At 35.1% G+C, this 12,869-nt stretch overlaps 1 protein-coding gene across 1 annotated transcript in view; it reads left to right on the plus strand.

Moving 5' to 3' along the window:
* Positions 1–3,701: 3,701 nt before the first annotated feature.
* The window catches only part of calcr (calcitonin receptor), a 61,348-nt gene continuing 52,180 nt past the window's right edge, over positions 3,702–12,869 (plus strand). Inside the window, exon 1 of the mRNA XM_079878229.1 lies at positions 3,702–4,010. The gene's annotated coding sequence lies outside the window, so the exon portion shown is untranslated. The remainder of the gene's footprint in view (positions 4,011–12,869) is intronic.

The raw sequence follows: 12,869 nt of genomic DNA on the forward strand, positions 1-12,869 counted from the left end.
TGATCTATATTAGTTAATCTTTTTTTTACCCTATTCACCTGGGGTGGATGAAAAGGTTGTGAAAATCAGCATTATAGCTTCAGGAACATCACAGCAGGTTTTGCCCTCAAATTTTCTGCTTATTCCTTTATCATCATTTTGAATCTCGCAGCACATTGAAAGTTTGACATCAATTTTCCAGCTCCTTGAACTAAGGCAGAACCTTTAAACGTTCTCTGTTCACGACTGTGAGAGGTGGTATGAGCAACATGTGAGGCAGAGATGGCAGACAAACCAAAGGGAATTATTATTTCCCTGTAAACATGTAACTAAACCAAGCATCCAAAAGAAATGATCAAAACAATCAAGAAACCGAAAACTGATGATTGCCACTGTATTATGGTCATTATGTTTTTTAATAAGCATCATATTTATGAGATATGTTATTGAGACAGTACTTATCTCCGCCTCTCAGGAAAATGTGTCATGGTTCCAAAGTGTATGCAGAATAAAAAAATATTTTTACTGAACATAAATTCCACTGAACAAAATTATAAACGCAACACTTTTGTTTTTGCCCCATTTTTCATGAACTGAACTCAAAGATCTAAGACTTTTTCTATGTACACAAAAGGCCTGTTTCTCTCAAATATTGTTCACAAATCTGTCTAAATCTGTGTTAGTGAGCACTTCTCCTTTGCCGAGATAATCCATCCACCTCACAGGTGTGGCATATCAAGATGCATGATTATTGCACAGGTGTGCCTTAGGCTGGCCACAATAAAAGGCCACTCTAAAATGTGCAGTTTTATCACACAGCACAATGCCACAGATGTCGCAAGTTTTGAGGGAGCGTGCATTTGACATGCTGACAGCAGGAATGTCCACCAGAGCGGTTGCCCGTGAATTGAATGTTCATTTCTCTACCATAGACACAAAGGCGTTTCAGAGAATTTGGCAGTACATTTGGCAGGTGCTCAGATGGAGCTGTAGTGATGAAATAGCGGAAAGAGTGAAAAGACAGCTTTTTTAATACAGCAGGGTAACTTTTCGGGAAAAACTAAATCATTTTTCAAAATAACCACTTGCTAAATGTGTACTATTTACTGATTATTAAAAAAAATTGTATTTCATAATATCTCAAGTATCTTTACCCAACTTCTGTATCATTCTTCTTTTGGTGAACACGCTGCATCTTGAAGCTTGTGTTAGGAATACTTCACATATGAATCTCCATTGTAATTGGAATAGTCAATATGGGAGCACTTTCTCTGTAACAAATCCATTCTCCCCACTCAAGGAAACAATTAATTGCAGTTCAGACATTCTACATTTCCCTCCTTTGCAAGCTCGGTGTTTTGGGTGTCCCCCAAGACACACAAAAAATATGATTTAATCACCTAATACAAAACTGCAAATCATAAACCTGCATAAACAAGATCATAAACAAGCCTTTTGTCTTAAACCACCTTTATTAAAGTATAATCTCTCATAACCTATGTGCATTTTTCACATTTTTAATGTTTTAAAATGATTAACTTTCAACTTCCCCCTTTTGTTATTGCACATGGCAAGGCACTTTTACTTCTAAAGCACGTTTAAATCAGCCACTGCAGACCAAAGTGCTGTACAATCTAACAAAATTAGACTATAAAATAAATAAACTGACAAGAAAACTAAATTTAATAAGACTACATTGATCCAAATGTCAGAGAAAAAAAATGATTTCAGTGAGGTTTTAAAACTATCAACATCGGAAGACAGAATAATGTGTCCCGGCAAATCATTCCACAGGCATGGAGCAGCGACAGAAAAGGCACGATCACCTTTTAACTTCAAACGAGACCTTGGCACAGTCAACATCAACCTGTTGGGAGACCTTAATGGCCTAGAACATTTCCTGTGGAGAAGATCTGTAATGTAGTGAGGAGCCTGTCTATTTAACCCCTTAGAATACACAATAGAACCTTAAATGTCATGGTATCTGACCGGCAACCAGTGAAGTGAAGCCAGAACAGGCCAAACATGTTCCTTGTTTCTAGTTCCAGTAAGAAGCCCGGCAGCAGCGTTTTGTACCGGACTGTTCAGGAAAGTGTTGTAGTGTTTGTTGTTAATGAGTGCTGTGGGAGAAGAAAAAAAAAATTTGACCTTTAACCTAAAATCTAAAAAATTTTGTCAGCCATATTTATGTGTTTGAAACTTCTAGATTTTGACATAATTAACAAAATTTTTTTTAGATATAATTCAGGCAATGAACAAGATGTAAATATTTATTTCATGTTGGTTACTTGCAATCCACATTGTTATTGTGCTTTCTAATTATCACTTATATGTAATAGCCAACTTGAAGATGGACATCTTTGACTGTTGCGCGGCGTCTCTCTGATTTATTTAGCCAATTGTTGAACCACTGTAGCTAACGGCCAGTAGGACTAATGTCAGTTAGCAGGTTTTAGTAAACCGCTGATGAGATAGGCCTAATTATAACTATTGAATAAAACTCTACAGCAAAATACACTCTACACTCTACATTCGAGTCCCGAAAACTTAGGCAGCTGACTTGTTGCCTTGCTGCATTCTCAGGCAAAGACTTGTAGGTAGTGTTTGCAAGTGAAGGGACCTCATGAGGCAGCGTTCAGATGCCATCTTTATTTATTTTTTTTATTTTTTTTTAGCTCAACTGTCACAGAATGGAAAGCACAGAATTGTGGGATATCAAATGCAGCCAAAGGATATATCTATGCTCATAGATGTATTAACATAGATGCCTCATTGGTGTATGTTCCTATGGGCTGGCCTACATAAGCTGAGAACACAGTAGGCTACGTTGAGCTTCCACCAATGAGGTTTGCTCTCGTGCGTCAAGCAGGTTCGGGTGTGCTTCTATTTATGTTCACTGATCAATGTTAAAATGTGAATAAAAGCCTAAATTAAATCTGTTCATCATATTAAGCGACCGTGTCTCTTCAGAAAATTTGGACTAAACCGCTCAATTCATATGGATTAGTTTTACAATCTCTATGAACTTTTTGAAGCATCACAGTGGTAGTTGCGTATCTGTCAAGCTCTCAGATTTCACCATAAAGATCTTCATTTGTGTTCCGGAGATGGATGAAAGTCTTACGGGTTTGGAACGACATGAGGGTGAGTAATTACTGACAGAATGTTTGGGTGAACTATCCCTTTAAGGGTATTTATTCTTTTACCTAATTATAAGCTATATTTGTTTCAACTAACTACATTTCAGAAACCACAGATGGAACAGAAGTCGCGTTCTAATCAGGAAATGGCCTGACCATAGCAACAGTTCAGCACTCGAGCGTTTTCCATCAGGACCGGTTTAAGACTGCACTGACAAATCACAAGTTCGCAAGCTAGGCTAATATGCATCACGTTATTGTAGTTTTTTTTTTTCTTTAAAAAAAATCTTTCTCAAATATATCAAAAACTTTAGTGCGTTGGTTAGGTAGGTTATGGTTTGGGCAGTAACAGAAAAGCTCCCGAATAATTCTCACACTGTGTGAATATGTCTATTATTACGCTAATATAGCTTCGAAACGAGGTTTCTATAGATAGACAGCACATTCTATGAATGGAAGTTTTTTTTTTTTTTTTTTTTGATGAATAGCCTATGGGTGTCAAAATGCTGTCTATGAAGGCAGCTCACTAGGTTTTGAAACACAGCCTAAATGTGTGTTTGAGCGTGCTGGAGCCCGCTGTCAGTTCTAGGAGGAGCCCACGCGCTCCACATGCTCGGCTCGAGATGAGCGGCGGTTAGATGCACTTGGATTACCAGCTGCTGAACTGAAACAACGTCTCGCTCACAAAAAAAATAAATAAATATGTAAAACAGTGACGTTTCTGATTACACGTCTTTTTAACGAGTGGATATTCTCCTCAGACGGAGATAAAAACACCAGATGCATTAACAGCATCACTTATTTTTAGTCCCAGACGATGGAATTCAGTTTGAGAAGCCCAGTGTGAGAAAGTGAAGTACGCACAGGATTTACATTCTCATCCACATAAAGGTAAGATGTACATTTCATTATGATGGGCACATATTGCCTAATTACCTGCAGATTATATATGTATATATATAAATTCCATTTGTAACCCATTGCATGATATGATGTCTGCTTATAGCCTATGTGGTGCTTTACATTGATCTTTGATTTAATTGTTAAATTTGTTAATGGTTTGAATATTACAAATATGGAGAATAGAAAGAATTTTTTTTTTTTTTTTTTTAAATGTGCACAATATAGCTAGTAAGTGTTGACCTGGCAACATCAGTTTGCCAATATAAATAATTGCAGATCAAAACAAAATGTAGATTCATAATTTCTTACTGTCACTAAAGAAAGACTGTACTGGCTGATCTTAAAGCTGTTTGAAAACATCTGTTACCTTAGAAATTATATAGTTAGAGTGCACATGTCAGCATGGCAAGATCTGTTTTATAAATCTACTTTTAATATGAGGCATCCAGTCTGATAGTGACTGATATCACTCCGGATTCTTCATAAACTGACAGTGTTTTGCAGATCCATGCTGTGTACTGGTCTAGTTAAAGTTCCTTTGGTTATGGATATAACCACACCGTTTCATCATTTGTGTAGAACATTGGCTCATTATATAAACCATATACAGGAAGCAGAGCTTCTAGGTTTCTGCATGTCTCCTTTATGGTAGGAGGATTCAATTGGATTCGCCACTGTATATTCCACTGATAGGATTAAGAGATGCTACTGGGAAAGCCCAAAAAAAAAATGATGAAACAAACCATTGCAGATGTTGTTTTTACAGTTTCATTAGGGATCTTTTAAAGAAAGTGTGCGTTGTGATGCATATGATCTTTTTACTAACAATGCATGCTAAAGTTAAACGTCAGGAAAAGCACAGAAAGACACAAAGCAGCAATGATTTTTCTTTGCAGAGATAAGGCTTTGACCTGTAATCAAATAGTACAAAGTGCATTATTTGAGTCAGGCTGAGAGCAGAGACGTAAAGCTAGATATGGACAGTGATTTTTAGATACCGACTGCCTTTAAAGTATGCTTGTGGGTTTCCTTTCAGATCAGCCTGACAACAAGTTCATCTCACACAAGAAAACAAGGAAACCAAACACGACAGTGAATCACCATAGAGAGCGAAAACAAGCATGTTAATGTAGAACTAGTCTCAGTTCATGGGGTCATGAACATTCACTTGTTGAGCTATGCTCCTAATCAATGGCTCATGCATTATTCATTAGTGTGTTTGGGACGGTCATATAGGCCATGTCTACAAACCTGCAGTGCTTCAAATATTATGAGAAGTTAATCTACCATAAACACGATACTTGACACAGAATGGACTATGGTCTACTTGACTATGACATCCATTGTTGTATAATTGAAGGCTTTTTTACAGTTGATATACTGACCATGGCTAAGCATAAGCAAATGTTTGAACTTGTTAAGACAGATTATGGATTTTATAGTACTATGCAAGAGATGAAACTGAATATAATTTAGCTTCTTCCCTTTGAAAGCGGAGTATATTTTATAATAACATAAAGTGCAGAGCTTGAAAATTAAACCCATTATCTAATTACGTTTTCTGTTTATTTTGCTTTCAGTTACGAGCATCAATTGAGAATTATTGTTATACAAAACATGCATTTTAATGCACTCTTCTTGTAGGATGTATAATATTCGTCTTATTAAGTAGTCAGTTGATGATTTAGCTCAAGAGTAAATATATTCATTAATATGATTACAGATTTCTGTTGAATAATCTCCTTAAAGGCATATAGTTCTCCCAATTTTTTTGTCATCGCTTACTCACCCTCAAGTTGTTCCCAATCTGTATGAATTTCTTACTTCTGCTGAACACAAAAGAAGATATTTTGAAGAATGCTGTAACCAGACAGTTGACGGCACCCATTGATTTCTATAGTAGAAAAAAAAATACTATGGAAGTCAATGGTTATCATCAACTCTCTGGTTGCCAACATTCCTCAAAATATCTTCTTTTGTGTTCAACAGAAATTTATACAGGTTTGGAACAACATGAGGGTGAGTGAATGATGACAAAATGAAAATTTGTTGGGGGTGAACTATCCCTTTAAAAGGTTTAATGCTGCTCTCAGGTAGACTTTGTCAGGCAGGCTTATGTTCATCAATGCTTGTTCTGGCCAGTCTACACATGAGATGCGATGTACTGTATCAGTAGGTGGAGCTAAAGTACAATCATGTGCCATACAGCAATAGAGCTGCCCACTACAGAGAGGCATTTAGACTGATAGGGATGTTTTTAGGCCATTTTAAATGCGAAACATTTGAAATAATTATGCAAATTAATGCACTAAAGTTTGAGGTCAGTATTTTTTTTTTTTCAGCAAAAAAATGAATACTTTAATTCAGGAGAGAAGCATTAAATTGATTAAAAGTGACAGTAAAGTCATGTATACGTCACACAAGATTTCTATTATTAAATAAAAAATGTATAAAGAAATCTTTATAATGATATAAATATATATATGTATATAATAGAAACTTTAAAATTCCTGAAAACAATGTATCACAATTTCCACAAAATATTAAGCATATATTTTTTTTAACATTGATAATAAGATTAATACATTTAATAAATCCATGAATAAATTACATTTTATTTTACATTGTAAAAATCTTACCAACCTGAAACTTTTGAACTGTAGTATACATTTGAAGTAAGGATCTACGCTGATCAGTGTCTCTTGTGTTTGTCTTTCTCACAATACATTATAAATATTCATGAGTAATGTCACATGCCCTATTTATCATGATTAAGTTCATTTAATGGAAGGCATTGTTTTTTCTCGCTCAGATATTAATTGTCATGCTTGTTTAAACTGAATTGATTTTAGTATTTTTAAATGAAGCATATCACATGAACTGTATCGCACTCGTTTTCATAAGCACTTGGGTGTGAATGAGGAACGTTCTTTTCTTTTGAGCGTGAGAATTTAAGTATCTCAGAAACAAATCCTCACAGATTAATCACAGGAAGAGAAATCAAAATGGTACAAAATGGTTTCTAAATTAAGCCTCACAATAAGCTATTCCTTTTATGTCTAAACTATGTCCACATGTTAACACGATTTTATTTTGCTGCCATTTATTTACCCATTTTTGTTCACTCTCATCTTCACCAATGTTATGTGCTAAATTCGCTTAACGCAGTCTTGCTTCATTTTCGTTCTGGTGGTCTTCACTGCCTGTTCTCATTTGCAGCCTATTTGGTTTTCTCTATTTTCCTGAGTGTCTCTCTGTTCACGGGAGGCTGGCCAACAGGCAAGCAGAGGTTGACAGCAGGCAATGCATGGTTGGTTTGGAGCTCTCTCTCTTTCTTTCTCCTTTTCTCTGTGTAATGGAAGTGTTTGGCATCACATGGTTCTGTCTGCTCAATTCACTGCCTTTCCGTCAGTGGCGTTTCGTGATTGCTTTGCTAAAGTTATAGAATACGCATAACAATCTTAATTGCTTTCCTGAGAAGGTGAGGTTGTTTGTCACAGGTTTGTAAGATTCACTGTCACCGTTGCTGAGGTTTAGACATCATGCAGTATCAGCATGTCAAGTTCTTGGTGTATATTAAACTATATATTTTTGATTTTATTCAAATAGATTTGGTATGGCACTAATGCAACATGCCTCTTAAAGGGATAGTTCACCCCAAAAAATGACATTTACTTACCCTCCAAACCGGTATGACTTTCTTTATTCTGTGGAAGAAAAAAGAAGATAATGTTGAAAAATGTTTTTTGCCCATACATTAAAAGTCAATGTGGTGTTTTGAAAGCCACTGACTTTCTTGTATGGACAAAAACAGTTCAAACGTTCAACAAAAATATCTTCTTTTGTGCTCTGCATATCTATAGTCATAGGATTGACATGAGAGCAAGTAGCTAAATTTCATTCTTGGGTGAAATATCTTTTTTATTCTATATGGTTTCAAGTAATCTTCATCATGTTGGACACTAATGGAACAAGAAAAAATGTTATGGTGCTTGACTGCAGTCAAATACTTTAGTAATGTTTTCTCATATGGTCATGCTTAGATGGGACCGAATATGGGACAGGCATACTGAACCGGCTGCGGTCTCAGCGGAGGCACTGTCAGGCTGCCATATGTGTTGTGTAATGGACTCTATAAAGCTTTTATGTAAGGTTGAATTGGTTTGCAATGATTGACAGTCATGGCAGGCAAAGGAATGCGCTTGTTTGAGAAAATGAGCAACCACTGATCATATGATCATATGTTTGTAATTCTCATTAATGGTTATAAATAACCAACATACAAAAAAACATTTGGTTAATTAATAAAAATGCAGCCGAAATCAAAACACTTATTAGAAGTTGTGTAGGTGAAAAGCTCTTTACTTGTAAATCCAAAAGATTTTCTTGATACATAAAAATGTTATGTGTGTAGGAACATGCTTTTCCAATACATTCCTCCCTCTCTATCACATATTTACTTGTTTTAAGCTAACTTGTTTTAAGTTATTTATGCTTGAAATGTTAGAACCTACACATATGTAGGACTATAAAAGCAGCCTTTTTCTATGGATGCTTGTTTCCATCACTGAATAAAAAAAAGATAACTGCGACTTTTTATTTCACAATTCTGACTTTTTTTCCTCAGATGTAAACTCGTAATTGCAGAAAATTTCAGAATTGTGAGCTGACTTTTTCTCACAATTGTAACTGTATTTCTCAGAAGAAAAGTAAACTGGGAAAAGTCAGAAATGTAAGATAAAAAGTCGCAATTACCTTTTGTATTTTTTTTTATTCTGTGACCGAAATAAACTTCCATCCATATTTATATTGAGTTACATTTGTGTCAGCCCAGCGGTGTCTTATTTGTACCTCTCCCAAGTAAATATTTCTTTGTTTATTCGTCATTATCTCTTCCAAATAGTACTGAACTATATTTCCACAATTCTATTTATATATATTGCAACATATATTCATTCCAGGATTGTGTTTAGTGAGGCTGACAGCACCAGATGCTTTTCACTGCATACGCAAGTATTTTAAAACTGTGAATCAAACATTTCCAAGTGTTATTTTCAATGCCAAGTCACCGACTCAAGACAGAGGAAGTCTTTTCATATGGTGATCAAAACTTTTCCTGGCTTCTCAATTCTCAGTGTGGAAAAAGAGAGTATAGTGTATTTATAGTGTCTGAACAGGAATTTTAGTCTTTACATAATATACACAGACTATTATCAGAATATCATAAAATTGACTGATGAAGACATATTTAATAATTTTAAAGGGATGGTTGATAATGATTTCACTTTTCTAACTTTAGTTAGTGTGTAATGCTGCTGTTTGAGCATAAACAACATCTGCAAAGTTACAACGCTCAAAGTTCAAAGCAAAGGGAGATATTTGCTTCTAAAGAAATTGCTTTTTAAGGACTACAACAAACGGCTGGTAGGGACTACACAACATTCCTCCCGGGTTAGTGACATCACTAACTCTAAAATTAGCATAAACCCCGCCCCCAGGAACGCGATTTATAGATTATCAAGACAGAATATGCTAATCAATGACTAGAAGATAACTACACAAAAACTATTTCAAATCATCATCAACTAACCATTCAGAAATGTCCTGTTGGATTCTACATATTGTCACTTCTTCTTGAGTCTCTCCATCATTGTTTGACTCCGGTTTGAACATAAAAAGCTAAAAGTTTTTGAATTTTTCAGTGCATGTCTGTGTGAGTACAAGCTCTTGAAGCTCCGCCCCCTGTGCTGGGAGCAGCAGCTCATTTGCATTTAAAGGGACAGACACAAAAACAGTGCGTTTTTGCTCACCCTCAAACAGTGACAATTTTATAACATGTTATATAAAAATATCTGTGTGGTATTTTGAGCTAAAACTTCACATACACACTCTGGGGACATCAAAGACTTATGGTAGGCAATTTTACATCTTTTGAAAAGGGCATTATACCACCCCTTTAAACAAAACAGGACACAATTAGTCATAAGTCTATTCTTTGCATTTGAGATTGACAGGAATTAGCTCAAAATACCTACAGATGTTTGAGCAAAAATGTATCCCCCCCCCCCCTATTCACACAGTAATTTATTAAAAATGGGGCAATTCATAATTTTTTGTTATTGGTTTAAAACTCTTCCTCCGTTGCTTTGTGACTCTCTGGAGGACCAGCAGCACATTTTCTCAGCAGGCAAAGACAGACACAGCTGTGCAGGCTTTATTTTTAACCTCATAGTTGGCTGTTGATAAAAACAAAAAATGATTTATATAATTCATGTGGTAAAAACAATGTATGCTTATATGTTGTATGTTAAAAATGCACATTAACCAGATTGACTGAATTAAGACATAACATACTTACACAATTTATATACAGCATGTAATTATATTCCATTCAATTTATATGTTCTTGAATTAGAGTGAAAAGTTAATTAAATCAAGGAGTGCATGAATTAATTAATTAATATATATATATATATATATATATATATATATATATATATATATATATATATATATATATATATATACACACATATAAATATATGTGTGTGTATATATATATATATATATATATATATATATATATATATATATATATATATACATACATATACATATGTACATACATATGTACATGTACATATATATATATATATATACACGCACACACATATATACACACACACACATATATACACACACACACACACACATATTATATATATATATATATATATATATATATATATATATATATATATATATATATATATATATAGCCATAAGGGTCATCTCTCAGCAAAAAAATACAAATAAAATAATTAATACCAACAGTAAACATTTTTTTTTCTAGAAACAAAACTTTGTACTGTATGTGACTGTGAGAAATGAGAAACATTTCATTTTAGGACCAAATCCATGAAATAAGCTAACATAAATGAGACTTTTTTGGGTTGATCATGTCATTGATAGAAGATGTTAGCACTGTCAAGCAAAACCCTGATATGTCAGCTGTCACCCCCCTTTTGGAGCATAGATCTAAACTTAAATGGTTGTAATTCATAAAAGTTTTCCAATTCGATACACTCAAACCACCTTCAGAGGTAGTCAAAAAAGCATGTGATCCCATCATAATGCGAGTATAAACGATTATCTGTCCGAGTCACCTGTCAATCAACCACTGCGCTGAAACGTGCTTTAAGTGTGTACCTTTAAACTGAACAATTGAAAGGCTTGTAGAGAAACATGCACAACACTTATTCACATGATGAATTGTAGTCCATTCAAAAAGTGCACCTGTCTCGCCTGACCACTTGTGATAATCTCACGGAAGACTGACGTTAATAACTGGTATTAACAGGGTCAATGTTGCATACTACTGCTAAATGAGGGATGATGTGTTTTATCGCTTAACCAGAAGTACATTAGGGTCTTTTTGGGTGTGCACATTTCAAATACACCTGGCCACATAAATGTGTCTCTGCAAATCGATACAATTCCCCTATGATTTATCTTTGATTCCCCTAATATATGCAAAAGTATTGTTGACTGCAGTGATGATTCTCATGCCGGACAGCAACATTTTCTGTTTAATGCTCTTTTGGGCCCAATTGGCAACCCATTTTTTGGCTTCCCCTTCCATCTATCTCATCCATTTGTGAGGAGTAAGGTTCACGTACTCCATGTGGACGAACACCATGCATTCGTTTTATCTGATCAGTAAAACCACAGTGACTAAGTATAAATAAATACCCCCTATGATGGAAAAATCCCAATTTGCATTGGAGGCTTTGATTGAATGTCTGATAAAAAAAATAAAAGCTTTGCTTGTAAACTGATTTACACGAGCCAGCAAAGCAGTGGAATAATGAACATTCAGTTTCCTATAGATTCCTGCCAACCGTCCTATTTTTTCCCATTCATATCTGATAGACAAACCCCTAGAAATTAGCATATGAAGTGGCGTTTTGTAGCTACAGTATGTGTGCTTTTTCTCCATGACATTTAATGGAAAGTCACAAACAAGATTAGAGCTGCGTTAGACTTAATTTGTGTGGTGATTGTACATTGCATAGATTTTAAACCCACAGGAGGTGTACAGTATGGAGTATGGCTTCTAAATACTATGTGAAGCTATTATTGTTCATATCACTGCATGGAACGATTTTCCACGCTTGGAAAATAAGGAGAAAAGCAGAGCAAATTTGGAGTCATTAAGCATTACTTTGTGTTTGATTTATCTGCCTCCATTGACTGCCTGTGATGTGCCTTGTCTGTCTGCTCCCAGAAAGCTATTTTGCTGGTCGTGCCCTATTATCTGATTTATGGAGTTAATGTTTGTTCCATTAACCAAACCGTATCCATTGCCAATTTAACTTTTTCAATGCCTCTGTACAGATTTAGTGTTGGGATTACTATGGGTTTTTCATACCTGTGTTCACAAAGAGGGTCTTTATTCAGTCATTTCTTTCCCAACAGTGTTTGTAAAGCCCCACCGTGTCGAACCAATTTACATTGCCATTACTGTTGAGCACATCCGTATTACTTATATATTCCATATTTCTATATATCTTGCAGTCAGTTTAATCACCTGGAGCAAGCAGAGTCCCCGCTGTTTCCAAAGCTATTAAAGAAAACGTGTTTGACCTTCTCAGTAATAAAGTTATAGCTTGTCTTTCCTCCACGTTTTTTTCTAATTTTGATGTAAAATCAGGAAAAATGTGTTAAAAACTACTCAAGGCGTCACTCAAAATCCTGAAAATCCAGTTATTTCACAGTCTACTTCTGGAAAACAAAAAGACAGTTCATTTTTCTTGACAGCTGAAATGTAAAAATTCTAGCAACCTG

Source organism: Squalius cephalus, assembly GCF_949319135.1.
Source record: "Squalius cephalus genome assembly, chromosome: 8".
Classification (NCBI taxonomy): Eukaryota; Metazoa; Chordata; class Actinopteri; order Cypriniformes; family Leuciscidae; genus Squalius; species Squalius cephalus.